The sequence below is a fragment of the Rattus norvegicus genome, chromosome 9 (genome assembly GCF_021556685.1).
Source record: "Rattus norvegicus strain SHRSP/BbbUtx chromosome 9, alternate assembly SHRSP_T2T, whole genome shotgun sequence".
Lineage (NCBI taxonomy): Eukaryota > Metazoa > Chordata > Mammalia > Rodentia > Muridae > Rattus > Rattus norvegicus.
In genome coordinates this window covers 27,490,844-27,504,731 of record NC_141542.1, presented here as the reverse complement: position 1 = coordinate 27,504,731, position 13,888 = coordinate 27,490,844, and the positions used below count along the sequence as shown (strand labels likewise).

Here is a 13,888-nt window from a genome sequence, read left to right as displayed (position 1 = left end):
TCTCACACTCACTTTGTCTTCTTCCTCAACTGTCAATCCATATGTCTCAAAGTGACACACGTTAACTATCTTAAAGAACTCCGGATTCATCTTGTCACCTCAGCCAACGTTGCTTCCCAGAGTGGTTTTTCTTTTCCCCTCATAGTGAATGACTTCAGGGGCCAAGGTGTTATTTGGAGACAAGATTCTTACGCTCCTAACTAATTAACACACTGCGTTGGGAGTTAAATTGTGTTTCCCCATAGCGGTTGTGAAGTTCTTACCCCGGGTACCTACAAATGTGACTCTCTAATGAAATAGGTCTTAATGGATCTCATTAAAGCGAGCATGCTTAGTTCACTAGGAGGAGCTAACGCATCCCAACTGCTGTCTTTAGGGTTGGGTGTTTGGTGGAAGGAAACTCTGGGTTCCCTCCTCCCTCTGCCATGGAAGTCCTTTTCTGCTTGAATTCCTCTGTCACCTTTCACCTTTGCATTCCTAGGCAGTACGTTTTTATGAATGAGCCCAGATCCTGGTGAAAGATCTTGTCTCAAAAAACCAAAATGGGTCAGAAGATTGACACTCAAGACTGACTTCTGGCCTCAACAATTGAATACGCACGACGACATCTCCCTTTCTCCAATCCTGTGAACGCATTACAGAGGAGGTCACTAACTGGATGAGAAGTAGGGAGAACTGACCCTAGAGGCATTACAGGTGTGGCTTCTGTGTGTCACATGTGTCAGTAGGTGACAGAGAAGAGAGAGGCTATGTCTACCCTCAGTGTTCTGACCTATGAATGTCTGATTGGTTAGCAGCCTAACATACCAGACTGAAGCCCGAGACGACAGCCAGGAACAAGACCATGCCTAAGATGACCCCTGCCCAGCTCTATAACACACAAGCAGGGCATAGCACTCCCGAGACCACTCCTGAAATGACCCAGACACTCAGAGACCCTGGACGCCATTAAGAGGAGCAAGTAAGTAGTGGAGAAATGGAAGAGAAAGAGAAACAGAAGGATGTGGGCCCAATGAAGAAAGGCAGAACTGGAGACTCCAAGGTAGTGAGGAACAGCCAGATGGGAGTAGCCGGGGATGCCACCTGAAATCATCACGGGGTCCTGGCCTGTACTGCCACCAGAGGCCATGTCTGTGCCCTTGACTTTGCAGCAGCAGGGGTTTCTTACCACCAAAGGCCAGGTGGATGTCCCTGGTCAGGTGGGGACATGTTGATAGCTGAGGTCTGTGCAGAAATGGCTTCACCCCTCACCTGTTTGTCTTGGAAGAGCTGGCCCTGGAATCATGAGAACGGGAGAGTTGGCGCTGTCCCTCACCAGCTTCAGCACTTGGGAGAGCAGGCTCTTCACCTGGTCTGGCAGCAGGTCAGAGCTGGCCCCGGTTGCAGGGATGGGGTAGGGTCAGGGAAGTTGCTGGTAAGAGCTCAGATAACTCTCAGGTCCAGATCCAGGGCTTTGAATGGGCCCATTTCAACATCTACCCCACTAATGAACTGCTGGAGTGCATGAAGGAGTCAGTCCTACAGATCCAAACCCACAGGATCTCCATGACACAGGACAACAACAGGATATTCGAGAGGAGTCCCAGTGAGAATCCAGTATTGGTAGTGTAGCAGAAGCTGGAGGCCTCGAACCAGACCAAGGAGTCATTGCAATGAACATTTGCAAGCAAAGACATGTAGACAAAGGTACACTGTGGGACAGGCTGACAGACCATAGCTTCCTCAGTGAGTTTTCTTTTTCTGTTCTGGGGAGGTTGAAAGGGTGGAGGGTGAGTATGAGGGGTGTGGGTGGAGTTGGGGTACATGGTGTGAAATTCATAAAGAACCAATAAAATGTTATACAAAGTAGAAGTGAGGTAGAGACACACCTTGGATGGTTCTTTTGTTTCTTGAAGAATTATCTGAAGAGACAGTGATGGAGACACTAGATTCCTTTTCCCTGTGCCCATCCCATTCAACCCAGTGCCTGGTACTCACTCATGTGCACAAACATGGGCTTTCCTCTGGGATTGCCAGGTGCCTGTGAACTTATGTCATTTGCTCGGGACAGCTCTGTGACTCTCTTGACTGCATGGCCCTGCTCCTTCTTCAGTCACCTGGAGGTTTCCATGTGACTTAGCTAACTCAATGTGATCTGGCATCATCTAGGAAGGGCATTGTCACAGAAAAACATTCCTGTGTTAAATATGATCACGACTACTGGCTTGGGGACTGGGACTTTAAACCAGGCATTGGCAGCAGTCATGGACACACACACAGACACACACACACAGACACACACACACACAGACACACACACATAGACACACAGACACAGACACACACACAGACACACACACATAGACACACACACAGACACTGACACAGACCCAGACACACACAGGCACACACACAGACACACACAGACACACACACAGACACACACACAGACACACACACACAGACACACACAGACACACACACAGGCACACACACAGACACACACAGACACACACACAGACACACACACAGACACAGACACACAGACACAGACACAGACACAGACACACAGACACATAGACACAGACACACACACAGACACACACAGAGACACACACACAGACACACAGACACACAGACAGACACACATACAGACACACATAGAGACACACACACAGACAGACACATACACAGACAGACACACATACACATAGACACACAAATACAGACACACACAGACACACAGACACACACAGACACACACACATAGACACACACAGACACATACAGACACACACACATAGACACACAAATACAGACACACACAGACACACAGACACACACACACATAGACACACAAATACAGACACACAGACACACACATAGACACACACAGACACATACAGACACACACACATAGATACACAAATACAGACACACACAGACACACAGACACACACACAGACACACACACATAGACACACACATACAGACACACACAGGCACACAGACACAGACACACAGACAGATACACACACAGACACACACAGACACACACAAACACACCCTAGTGTGCAGTCACACTTGATTGAGGAAGGCATGGTATTTTCCCTTTTTTTGAAGGTCCACAAAGCTGGATCCCAGCTTACAGGACCAGGTCTGAGATTGGACTGAGTACACACAGTCAGGAAGTGTGAAACTGCTGCCACCCACTGCTGAGGTAGTCTGCTCAGAGGAAAGAGGAGAGACACACAATGGCACTGCCTGGGCCAGGGAGGCAGCTCTGCCAGGCCTAGGGATGGCAGGAAAGAGTTGGAGCCCACAGGCCCCCGCCTGAGTATGTTTCCTGAAGCAGGCGAGCCTAACCAGTGGCAGGTAGGTTTGACTTCAGGTGAGAATGCACCACAGCCACTCATAACACACATCCCCAACACCACAGCCACAGACAAAGATACACGTGTATACAAACACAAATAGTATATACACACATAAACATGATACATATATACATAAGCACACATATACATACACATGAGAGACAATAGATAAACACATACACACATATGCATGTGACAATAGATAAACACATACACACATATGCATGCACATGTGTGTGCACACACACAAACGCACAACATACACCTCAATCCTTGTTATTTGGGATTGTCTCTGTCTATAACCATGTATCTGTGTAAATTCAGGCTCACATCTCCCCTCCCTCTGCCCCACACACATATCCATAGAGGTTCCAAGGAGGGAGCTGGGCCTTTTGTCCCATAATTCACTAAGAAGACAAAATGGGCAGTTTGTACTTTTAACAGCCAGCTCCAGGCCTGGTACCTCCCCAGTTCTCTCTCCTGGGGCCAGGGGCCGAGTGTCGGATCAAATGACTTTTTAATGTTCCTCTGGGAATCCAGGAGGAAAGAGAGGTGGCAATAACACTTCCTTTGTAGCCTGTCTGTCTCCCCAGCACTTGAGAAAATTGGATGCCATTAAAATGAATTCAACTCTAAAGGGCAACGAATGCTGGCTACACGGTGGGGGCAGGAGAAGCATTCAGCTACAGCTCTGGGGCTTGCCTATGCAATGCAAGACACCACTGAGGACCGGAGGGGAACTTCTGTTCAGGACGATCTTTTAGGTGGTCCCTGTACACACACACACACACACACACACACACACACACACACACACACACACACACACATACACTCACACACACCACACAGAGCAAATGATCGGAATTATTTTTGAGAGCTGGCGAGATGGTTTAGCAATTAGTAGTCCTTGCTGCTCTTTCAGAGCAATTCCAGGTCCAGGAGATCTGGCGCCCTCTTCTGGCCTCTGGGGCACATACAGTCATGGGCACACATCTACACAGCAACACACTACTAAAAATAATGTAAACACAAAAATAACCATTTGCGGCCACTCGCACCCATCCTTTTAGCAGCACTGAGTTCGGTACCTCTTTTGGGTTCTCAGGTGATCTCAGAAAAGACAGGGGATGAGACCCCCATCCTTGGGAGTTTCAGAGCAGGTGTGAGAGCTTTGCTCTGCCTTCAGATTGCTTCTGGCCTGTTCAGGGGACCCACAGACATCATGGTAATGAATGAAAAGCAGAATTGGAAGATCAAATATGTGTTCAGCATGATTAGCAACTACATCCAATGGAAAAGCCTTCAAACCAACCCCGAGCACTGGAGCGATGACTCAGCAGTTGCGAGCACACATTGTTCTCACGGAGAACCGTGTCTCAGTCAGGCAGCTCAGAACTGCCTGTAACTCCAGCTCCAGTCCTCTTCTGGTCTCTCTGGGAACCGTCACTCACATGCACATACACATATTTTAAAAATAAAGCAAACCTGAGAACCATAAAAGACAATCAATTTAGATCTGCTTTGGGTAGAATAAAACGCAGGCAGCCCTGGCCTCATCAACATTCCCATACATGCGCATATTTGATCATAGTTTAGTCAAACCTTTTCTCCACGGCTGTGTAGTTAGGTTTGGGTCTCCATGATGTGTGGACTGTGAGTCTGGCTTGGAGCACAGGCTGTTTCTAGTTCTTAACTCCCCAGGGGTGCTTGCCAGTCACAGGCTCTTTCCACAGTCTGTGGGTGGCCTGTCTCTGTGACTGCAACTCAGTTCACACACAGCAGCCGCGTGGCTGTGTGTCTTCTTGTGACAAACCCACCTGGTGTTTTATGGAAATGGATAATCTGAGTGGGGAATTTGCCAGCAAAGGGAGTTCTGAGGGAGGGGCACCTCAGAGTAGAGGTTGGTGGGATTGTAGAAGAGAGAGCTGGAGGTAGGAACAGAGACATGGCCACACCCTAGAGGATTCTGGATGTACAGAAGGGGGGCTTTAGTGAGGATGAGTTAGTGGAACAGTTGTGACCAAAAGAAGATGAAGGTGTCCCAGAAGAAGTGGTAGATGCCAGCAGGAGCCACACATTAAAGGAACTCTGTGACTATTCTGAGGTGGTCTTTCAGGTATCTGGGAAGTAAAAGCACAAAGAACACAATACTGAAAATCGATCCAGTCTTAGGAAAGAGTGCACCCGTCACCAAGAGGATGTTCCTTCCCTAGGGTTGGCCATGTGTCTGAGGAGGGCAAACCTTGGGTACTCTGCCTTTCAGAGAATTTTCTTTTTTGAGAGAAACAAACATCTTCATTGACAATATTTTGAATTTAAGTAATTTAGATAAAATTAGCATTTTAAACTTGATTACACTATGTAAAATTGACCTGTGACATTTCTGACAGCCATTTTTATAGCCTGTTCTTTTTAATTAATTAAATTAATTAATTAATTAAACAAGATATCATGTAGTCCAGACTGGCTGGCCTCAAACTCAGTGACCTAGTACTTTTGTTTCTCCCACTTCAACTGTCCCAGTGCTGTGATCACAGGCAGGGAAATCCACTTCCCTGACACTTTCCTGTCAGTAGAGGTGGGTGGGTGGCAGGGGTGTCCTCTCTTGGGGTGTGGTGGGGTCTGATAGTAACCCTATTTGCAGGTGAAGCATGCTAGCTTTTGTTCTTGCGTCCATGTTAATACACAGCAGAAGTAACTTAAGGAAGGAAATAAGGAAGGAAAAATGAGGAAGGAAGGAAGAAAAGGAAGGAAGGAAGGGAGGGAGGAAGAAAAGGAAGGAAGGGTAGAAATAAGGAAGGAAAAATTAAGAAAGGAAGGTTGGAGATAAGGAAGGAAATAAGGAAGGAAGAAAAGAAAGGAAGGAAGGAGAGAAGGAAGGAGAGAAGGAAGGAGAGAAAGAAGGAAGGAGAGAAGGAAGGAGAGGAGGAAGGAGAGAAGGAAGGAAGGGTTATTTTGGCGCACAGTTCAAGGATCACGTCCATCCTGGTTGGAAGGCGTGGTGGTGGCAGTTGAGACAGCTAGTCACATTGTATTCCCAGTCACCCCGGACACCAGCCCATGAGGTGGCAATACCCACATGTAGTCTAGGTCTTCCCTCCTTAATTAACTTAAGCTACAAACTGCCCCATCCACGTGCCCAGAAGTCTGTCTCTGAGTTGACTACGGACCTTGTCAAGTAGACTACCAATATTAGCATCCAGGAGCAAAAACAGAAGCATCCTTCCCCTCCCTTGGCCTTGCCATCCACATCCGTCAAAGAAAGCATGGCTGTAAGTGACTTTAAAGTCTGCCTGACACTATGGTCCCTTTGGGTGTCAGTCTACCTGACTGGCTGGGCCACGGGAGCCCGGGGCTGATTCCTTCTGCTGCTGCAGCTTGCTGTTGACTTTCCCACGCTCTTTCTGCCTGGGCTGGTCGCCCCTGTGCGTGGTTCTGTTTTTCAGTGAAGTGAGCCTGTGTGGGAGTTCTTAGCTGCTTCTCCCCTTTGGTCTGTCTTTTCACACCTCCAAGTGATAGGTGGGAGCAGATGAATGTCACTTGCCCGGCTCTCTCAAGATGTCTTTCCTTGCCCTGGGTGTGACACTGAGAGCCCGAGATGTGGGGGACTATGCTTCTGTTCTGACCGTTTTCAGCAGCACCAGGAAGCCTCCTGCATGGCAGGGACTCTTCATGACTGTGGTGGTGGGGGACACTCTGCTCCCTCTTAATGGCCCAGAGGACTTTCCTCTTCCTCTGGGGCTGATCCCTACCCAATAGAGAAGACCAATTAACTTGCCTTGGGCAAGTGGTGTTTCCCACCATGGCCTCTGTCTTGTCTTCACATTGGTAAAATAATAATAAAAAAAAAAAATTGTACCCAAAGGTCCCCTACGCACCTATCTCTAATGCTGTTGTTTATTTTATTTGTTTGTCCCACGTTCTTTCTGGGCCCTCATTCCCTCTGAGTCTTGTAGAATCATGTCTGTTCGCTGAGGTGGACTTCAAACTCGCCACGGGAGGGAAGAGTTCAAGCATGCTGGCATGAACGGTCTTTGGGAGGAACAACATACCATTACCATGTGATGAGGAATGATGCTCTGTTCGGAAAGGACGATTATGAAGAAGGCAAAGCTAAGAAGGATGGAGACTACTCTCTCTCTGTTTCCAACACGGACCGTGTCAGACAGCACTGGAGGATGAATTCCGAGAGAGGGGTTCCGCTCCGGCTTCGTCCTCAGTGGATTCCTTTGGCCATGATGTTGTTTAAACTAATTATTTCTAAAAATTGTGGCTGATGAGACTAAGGGGGCCTCTCATATCTCATCAAAGAGCCTGAGGGGCTTCCTGAGAATTTCATTAGGAGGAGACCAATTTAAAGATTAACTCATGTAAGAGATGCAGCTAGCTAGTTAATTGTAGCAGGTTTGAGCAGTAATGAGGGGAGAGGCTCCGGTGGTTCATCCAGACCAAACTGACACAAGGGTTGTCAGTGTTTCTGTGGTCAAAGTTCAGGGTGGACAGAGTCTTTGGTACTCTTATGCTCCAAAGAGGGATGTCCTCGGAACAGAAGCCCCACCCACACCGATGGGTTTGCGTATAACCTTGACATGATCTCCAACTCCATTTCAATTACTTAAAATCCCTCAGTGGCTTTTAATCGAGTTTCTTCTTTGTGCAAGGCAGCCCAACAAGAAGGAGTCGTTTGCACAAAAGAATGCCGTTAAACTGCCAGATAGCTCTACTGGTATGGGCAATGACAGTAGCTGTGTAGCCATGAATCATAGAGCCTACTGTGTTAAGAGGGGCCTCACAGGCATTCACGGTCATTGTCAGGGTAACCTCACATCGTGGAGATTGACATTTCAGGGCTACCGTGTAAGGTCCTATGGGCCACACTGTGTAACTCTGGGGCACTATTCATATCATACGAATATGTCTATGGGATGGTATCTTATGGAGTTGTATAGTGTACAATAGTACAGACTTAATAGTAGCGTCATTGACAGGGCCAAGCACCCTTCTAATGCCTAGCATTTATGGCATTGTATTTAATCCCTGTCACGCTGAGCTAAGTTGGTCCTATTTACTGCCCCTGTTTCATAGAAGAGGACTGGAGAAGTGGTTAAATGCCTTTTATGACCTCAGTCTGTATAAAGACTAAATGGATGATGTCCCCATTAAATCTCAGTGTGTCCCCATCTTTGCCCTTTGACGCTTGGGAACTTATTTCCATACATTGGCACATAGTCTGTCTCTTCCTGTTGCAACAATGAGCTCGCAAACCTATGAGGTGAGAGTTGATGACAATGCACAGAGATGTTCTGGAGCTTCCCCAGGACAGCCACACAGCAATGGCCCCTTCCACCAGGCCTCACAGTTCCTCCCTAAAGGATCAGTTCGCACCCCACATTTTTCTAAGAAAGAACACGAACCAGTCCAAAAGATTATAAGCTGACTCCCTCCACAGTAGGGAGGAAGTGGTCGAACCCTCGTATGCTCTCTGTAATCCTAACCCTCCCTCCAAAACTGTCCACAGAGGGACACATAATGGCTGGGGTTGACACACTGTTCCAGGAACAGGCTGCATGTGTGTTGGTCTTAGAAGTCTTGTCCTTGTTGTTTCTACTTAGGCACTAATGAGATGGGAGTCACCTCTCCAAAATCTGGGTGGGACACTGATTGACCAAGCCCATCCAGGAAGGGTGTGCCTCTTGCCGGAGTAAACTGCAGGCTGTTGCTGTTGTGGTGCGTATTGACGAGGCTCCTGCCCTGACTGTCTCTTCTGCTGCCCTCATTGGTCTGGTCAGGCTTAGTGTGGCGGGTTCCCGCAGTCTCTCAGGTGGGGAGGGCTGCCTGACTCTCCATGCTCACATCTTGGCTCACAATTTTGAAGAACTTCTGCTGTTGCTACGGTAACTCTCCCCAGCAACATTTCAGAGTGCAGGGTGCATCTTGTCATCTTGTCTAAACGCCTTGGGCAAGTTTGATTTGGGAGGAGAGCGGGAGGGAGTGTTTAAATCAGAGTGGGCAATTTCTTGGCCGTCGGTCACCTGAGCAGGATGGGAAATGGTAAGAGGCCAGTGGGGATACTCCTTCACGGTCAGCCTTCCTCATCCCTTCTACACCCCAGGTCACTGTTCGCTTAACTTCTTGAGGCATCCCGACTTCTCTGTACATTCCTCAGCCTCTGGTGCCCTTAACCTATCCAGTTTTCCCAGAAGCCTCAGTCCCAGGCTTGATTAGACCCAGACTTGTCAAAGGATTGAAGTAGGAGAGCCCTGGGCTGGGGAGATAGATCAGCAAATAAAAGTATTTGTCAGCCAAGTATGAGGGGCGGAATTCCCAGAATTCATGTGAACACTGGGTGAGCAAAGTGATCCACCTGTGATTCCAGCTCTGGAAAGAAGGCAGGGACCAGGAATCCCCCTAGTCATGCAGGTTATCAAGACGAGCCATATTGGCGAGCGCTGTTAGTGTCCCTGCCTCCGTGAATAATGAGGAAGAGCTATGGGCAGAGGATGATTCTCAATACCAAACTCTGGCCTACAGAGTCAGCCGCACACATGAGCACCCGCACCAACATACACGTGTTCCCTCACACATGCAAAACATGCTTTCACATGCATGCACACCCATGCCATCTGAAAACAGAAGGAAAAAGTCTTGAAACATCAGATGAAAGATTGGCTCTGTGGCCAACTCACGATTTTGCCTCTTGATAGGGGAAAAAAGAGAAAAGACACGCAAGCACAGGAGTCTTCTTATCCACACCCAAATGGTACATGGAGTCCCCAAAGGCTCCAATCTTCAAGTAATTTCCAGAGACTATGTATACTAATTTCTATTCTTTCTCTCTTTTACAGTTGAGTGTACTTATGTTGCTGGAAATTTAGTGTCGTGTTAGAAATTTAATGTCTTGTGTTTAAACTCTCCCACTGAAATATTTCATGTGTATTGTATGTATGTTTTAGTGTGTGTGCATATGTGTGTGCACGTAAGTATGGGGGAGGCAGAGGTTGACTTCAGATGTTTTCCTACAGGATCTCCTTGAACAGCTAGACTGGCTGTTCACCAAGCCCGAGAATCCTCCTGTCTCTGCCTTCTCTATGCTACAACTACAGGAGACATCGAACCATCCATCATTCACAAGGATGCCAGTCCTCATGCTTGCATGGCAAGCATTTCACTTACCAAACGGTCTCCTCAGCCCCGTCCCTGAGGCAGAATCTCAGCCTATATCCATGTTGGTCTGGAACTCATGGCAACCCTCCTGAATCAGTGCCCTTAGTGGTTGGACTATAGGTGTGTTCTGCTGTGCCCAATTCTCACCAAAATCTTGAACTTCACCACAGGGACCCTAGTCCCTTGACACAGCCACAGAAATTCCCTTTCTTTTTGTCCCAGTGGAACTTGTTGGGGCAGCACACACCAAATCTCAGAGGCCATAGAGATGGGGGCAGTCCCCTGCTGAGAACATGGTGACACACTGTGGATGAAGGCCAGAGGATGCCTCCCCTGGGCTGAGCTTAGAGTGAGGCTGACAGGTTTGGGAGATGCAAGGAACACCACAGGCTTGGGTTTAGTCCATGACTCACAGAATCTGGAAAGATGAGTCCGAAAAGGAGACACTGACGGCAGGAAATTCCCACGGATGCCCTAGGAATCTGAATTCTCCCCCGCTGGAGGTGGAAACCAGCGATTTCTATCATCCAGTGATTTTCCATATGCCTTGAAACATTGTTCATGTGCTGCAATCACTATTCTGAGTGTTTATTAGACCTGTCTCTAGATTTTACTCGGTAGGTTAAATATGTGTTCATTACTCACAAATTAAAAAAAAACCGATAGCATGTATCTGTGGTGGTTTGAATATGCTTTGCTCAGGGAGTGGCACTATAAGGAGGCGTGGCCTTGTTGGAGGGAGCGTGTCACTGTGAGGGTGGGATTTGAGACCCTCCTCCTGGCTACCTGGCTACCAGGCTTCTCTTGGTTCCCTTCAGAACAAGATGTAGAACTCTCAGCTCCTCCTGCACCGTGCCTGCCTGGATGCTACCATGCTTCCCGCTATAATGATAATGGACTGAACCTTTGAAACGTTAAGCCAGTCCCAGTTAAACCTTGTCCTTATAAAAGATGCCTTGGTTATGGTGTCTGTTCACAGCAATAAAACCCTAAGACAATACCAATTTTAAAAACTTGAGTAGAGGACTAGGGATATATCTCAGTTGATAGAGTGACTGTCTTCTTTCCACAAACTTCTGGGTTCCATCACCAGTACCTCGTAAGCCAGTTGTGATGGTGCATGCTCGTAATCCTGGCATTTGGCATAGAAACATAAGGATAAAAAGTTTAAGTCATCCTCAGCTAATTTGAGACCAGCCTATAATACGTGAGACCCCCATCTCAGCCGAACAAGTGAAACAAATCCTTAAAAGACCAATGTGGGGGCTGGAGAGATGGCTCAGTGGTTAAGAGCACCGACTGCTCTTCCCGAGGTCCTGAGTTCAAATCCCAGCAACCACATGGTGGCTCACAACCATCTGTGATGAGATCTGATGCCCTTGTCTGGTGTGTCTAAAGGCAGCTACAGTGTACTCATATATAATAAATAAATAAATAAAATATTAAAAAAAAAGACCAATGTGAACATTTACATAACACGAATGTTTGCTTGGAAATCCTCTCTATCTTCCTTGAGGTGTGTACCTGTGGTATTCGGCACAGATGTCTCATGGTTCCAACAAACACTACAGAACGGTCCACCTCACAAGGGAGGGTAATAACTGTTGCTCTGATTTTGGTTTGATAGACTCGAATTCTGGAACTTCTACATAAGGCCTGAGAGGAATGGGAAAATCCTAGAAAACCCATGTGGGCATATGGCATGCGGCATGTAGAAGAATCTCACTTAGGGTGCCGAGGCTTAAATCCAAGTGTGGTGGTTTGAATGAGAATGGTTTCTGTAGGCTCTTATGTTTGAATGCTTGGTCCCTGGTTGCTGGAACTGTTTGGGAAGGATTAGGAGGTGTGTCCTTGTTGGAGGTGGTGTGGCACTAGGTGTGGGCTTTGAGGTCATTCATTCCCAGTTAGCTCTCCTTGCCCCCACCCCACTTTCTCTGCTCTGTCTTCTGCTTAAAGATCTGTTGTAAGGGGCTGGGGATTTAGCTCAGTGGTAGAGCGCTTACCTAGGAAGCGCAAGGCCCTGGGTTCGGTCCCCAACTCCGAAAAAAAAGAACCAAAAAAAAAAAAAAAAAGATCTGTTGTAAGTTTTCAGCTATTGCCCTAGTATCATGTCTGCCTGCCTGTCACCAGATGTCCTCTGTGTTGGTCATGGGCTCCCAGGGCCCCAAAATGTTTTCTTTTAGTCGTAACAATAGAAAAATAACTAAGGCACTGAGGTGTAAGTTTCTAATGATGGCCCAGTTGGTAAAAACACTTGCTCTATATACTTGAGAACCTAAATTCCCAGAACCCACACAAAAGCCTGTCCAGAAAGTTGTGGGCCAGATTGCTGCATGTTCTAGAAAAATAGCATTGTCTTGTCTCAGACAATGTGGAAAGGGAAAAGCCACTCTCAGGGCTATGTTCTGACCTCTATACCTGTGCTGTGGGAAGCCCACATTTACACAAATGAATGCAAAGTAAAAATAAATATTTAAATCAATAATGAAGGTGAAATACACACACATATAAATACAAATACTCTATAAGTAACATAAAATTAATATATAATAACATAATATATAATATATAAAAATTAAAGATTACCCCTTTCACTTCCCAAAACAGCTTAATAAAGCTAAGGAGAAAGAACTTAAGGGAAATAAATGCCCAAGTGATACCAAAATACAACAACAACAGCAACAACAACAATAAACCAACCTACATACACAAGGCTAGTGGAAATAACAAAGACAACCCATGATTTACAATGGAATTCAATAAGGAGACAGACACACTGAAGAGAATTCAAGCTGAAATGAAGATGGCATTGAAAATCCCAATATCCCAACCAGAAAATGCAAAGGAAAGCTCCCGTGTGGAATGGATCAAGCAGAAGGCAGAATATCAATACCAGGAGATAAAGTAGAGGATCTAGACCAAATAAGCAAAGAAAACGAAATCAAACCAACCAGAGGAAAGGAAGACATAGGAGATGTGAGACACCATGAAAACAAACCAAACTTCACATGACAGGCATAAACAAGAGAGAAGAATCCCGAGCCAATAGTCAGACCAGCTCGTCAACAATGTCAAAGGAAAGTCCTCCAGACTAAGGAAAGACATCCATAAAGATTCAAGAGCACCCAGAACACCAGGTAGCCAAGAACAGAAGATAAAGTAGCCATAGCACAACATATTTAAACTACTATGCATATACATAATAACAAACAAACAAAAACGCAGACCGAATGCTTCAAGAGACAAAACGCGAGTCATGTATAAAGGGAAATCCAGCAGACAACAGCTGATTTCTCAGTGGAAACTTAGAAAGCCTGGAACAGTGCATTCCAAGTGCTAAAGACCATGATGGCCAGCCTAGAATA

The 13,888-nt window shown here is 46.7% G+C and overlaps 1 non-coding gene across 1 annotated transcript; it reads left to right on the top strand.

The window, feature by feature from the left end:
- The first annotated feature begins 674 nt into the window (after nt 1-674).
- LOC120094909 (small nucleolar RNA SNORA17) lies at nt 675-806 on the top strand. Its single transcript, XR_015630037.1, has one exon. It is a non-coding gene; the product is annotated as a small nucleolar RNA SNORA17 (small nucleolar RNA).
- The last annotated feature ends 13,082 nt before the right edge of the window (nt 807-13,888 follow it).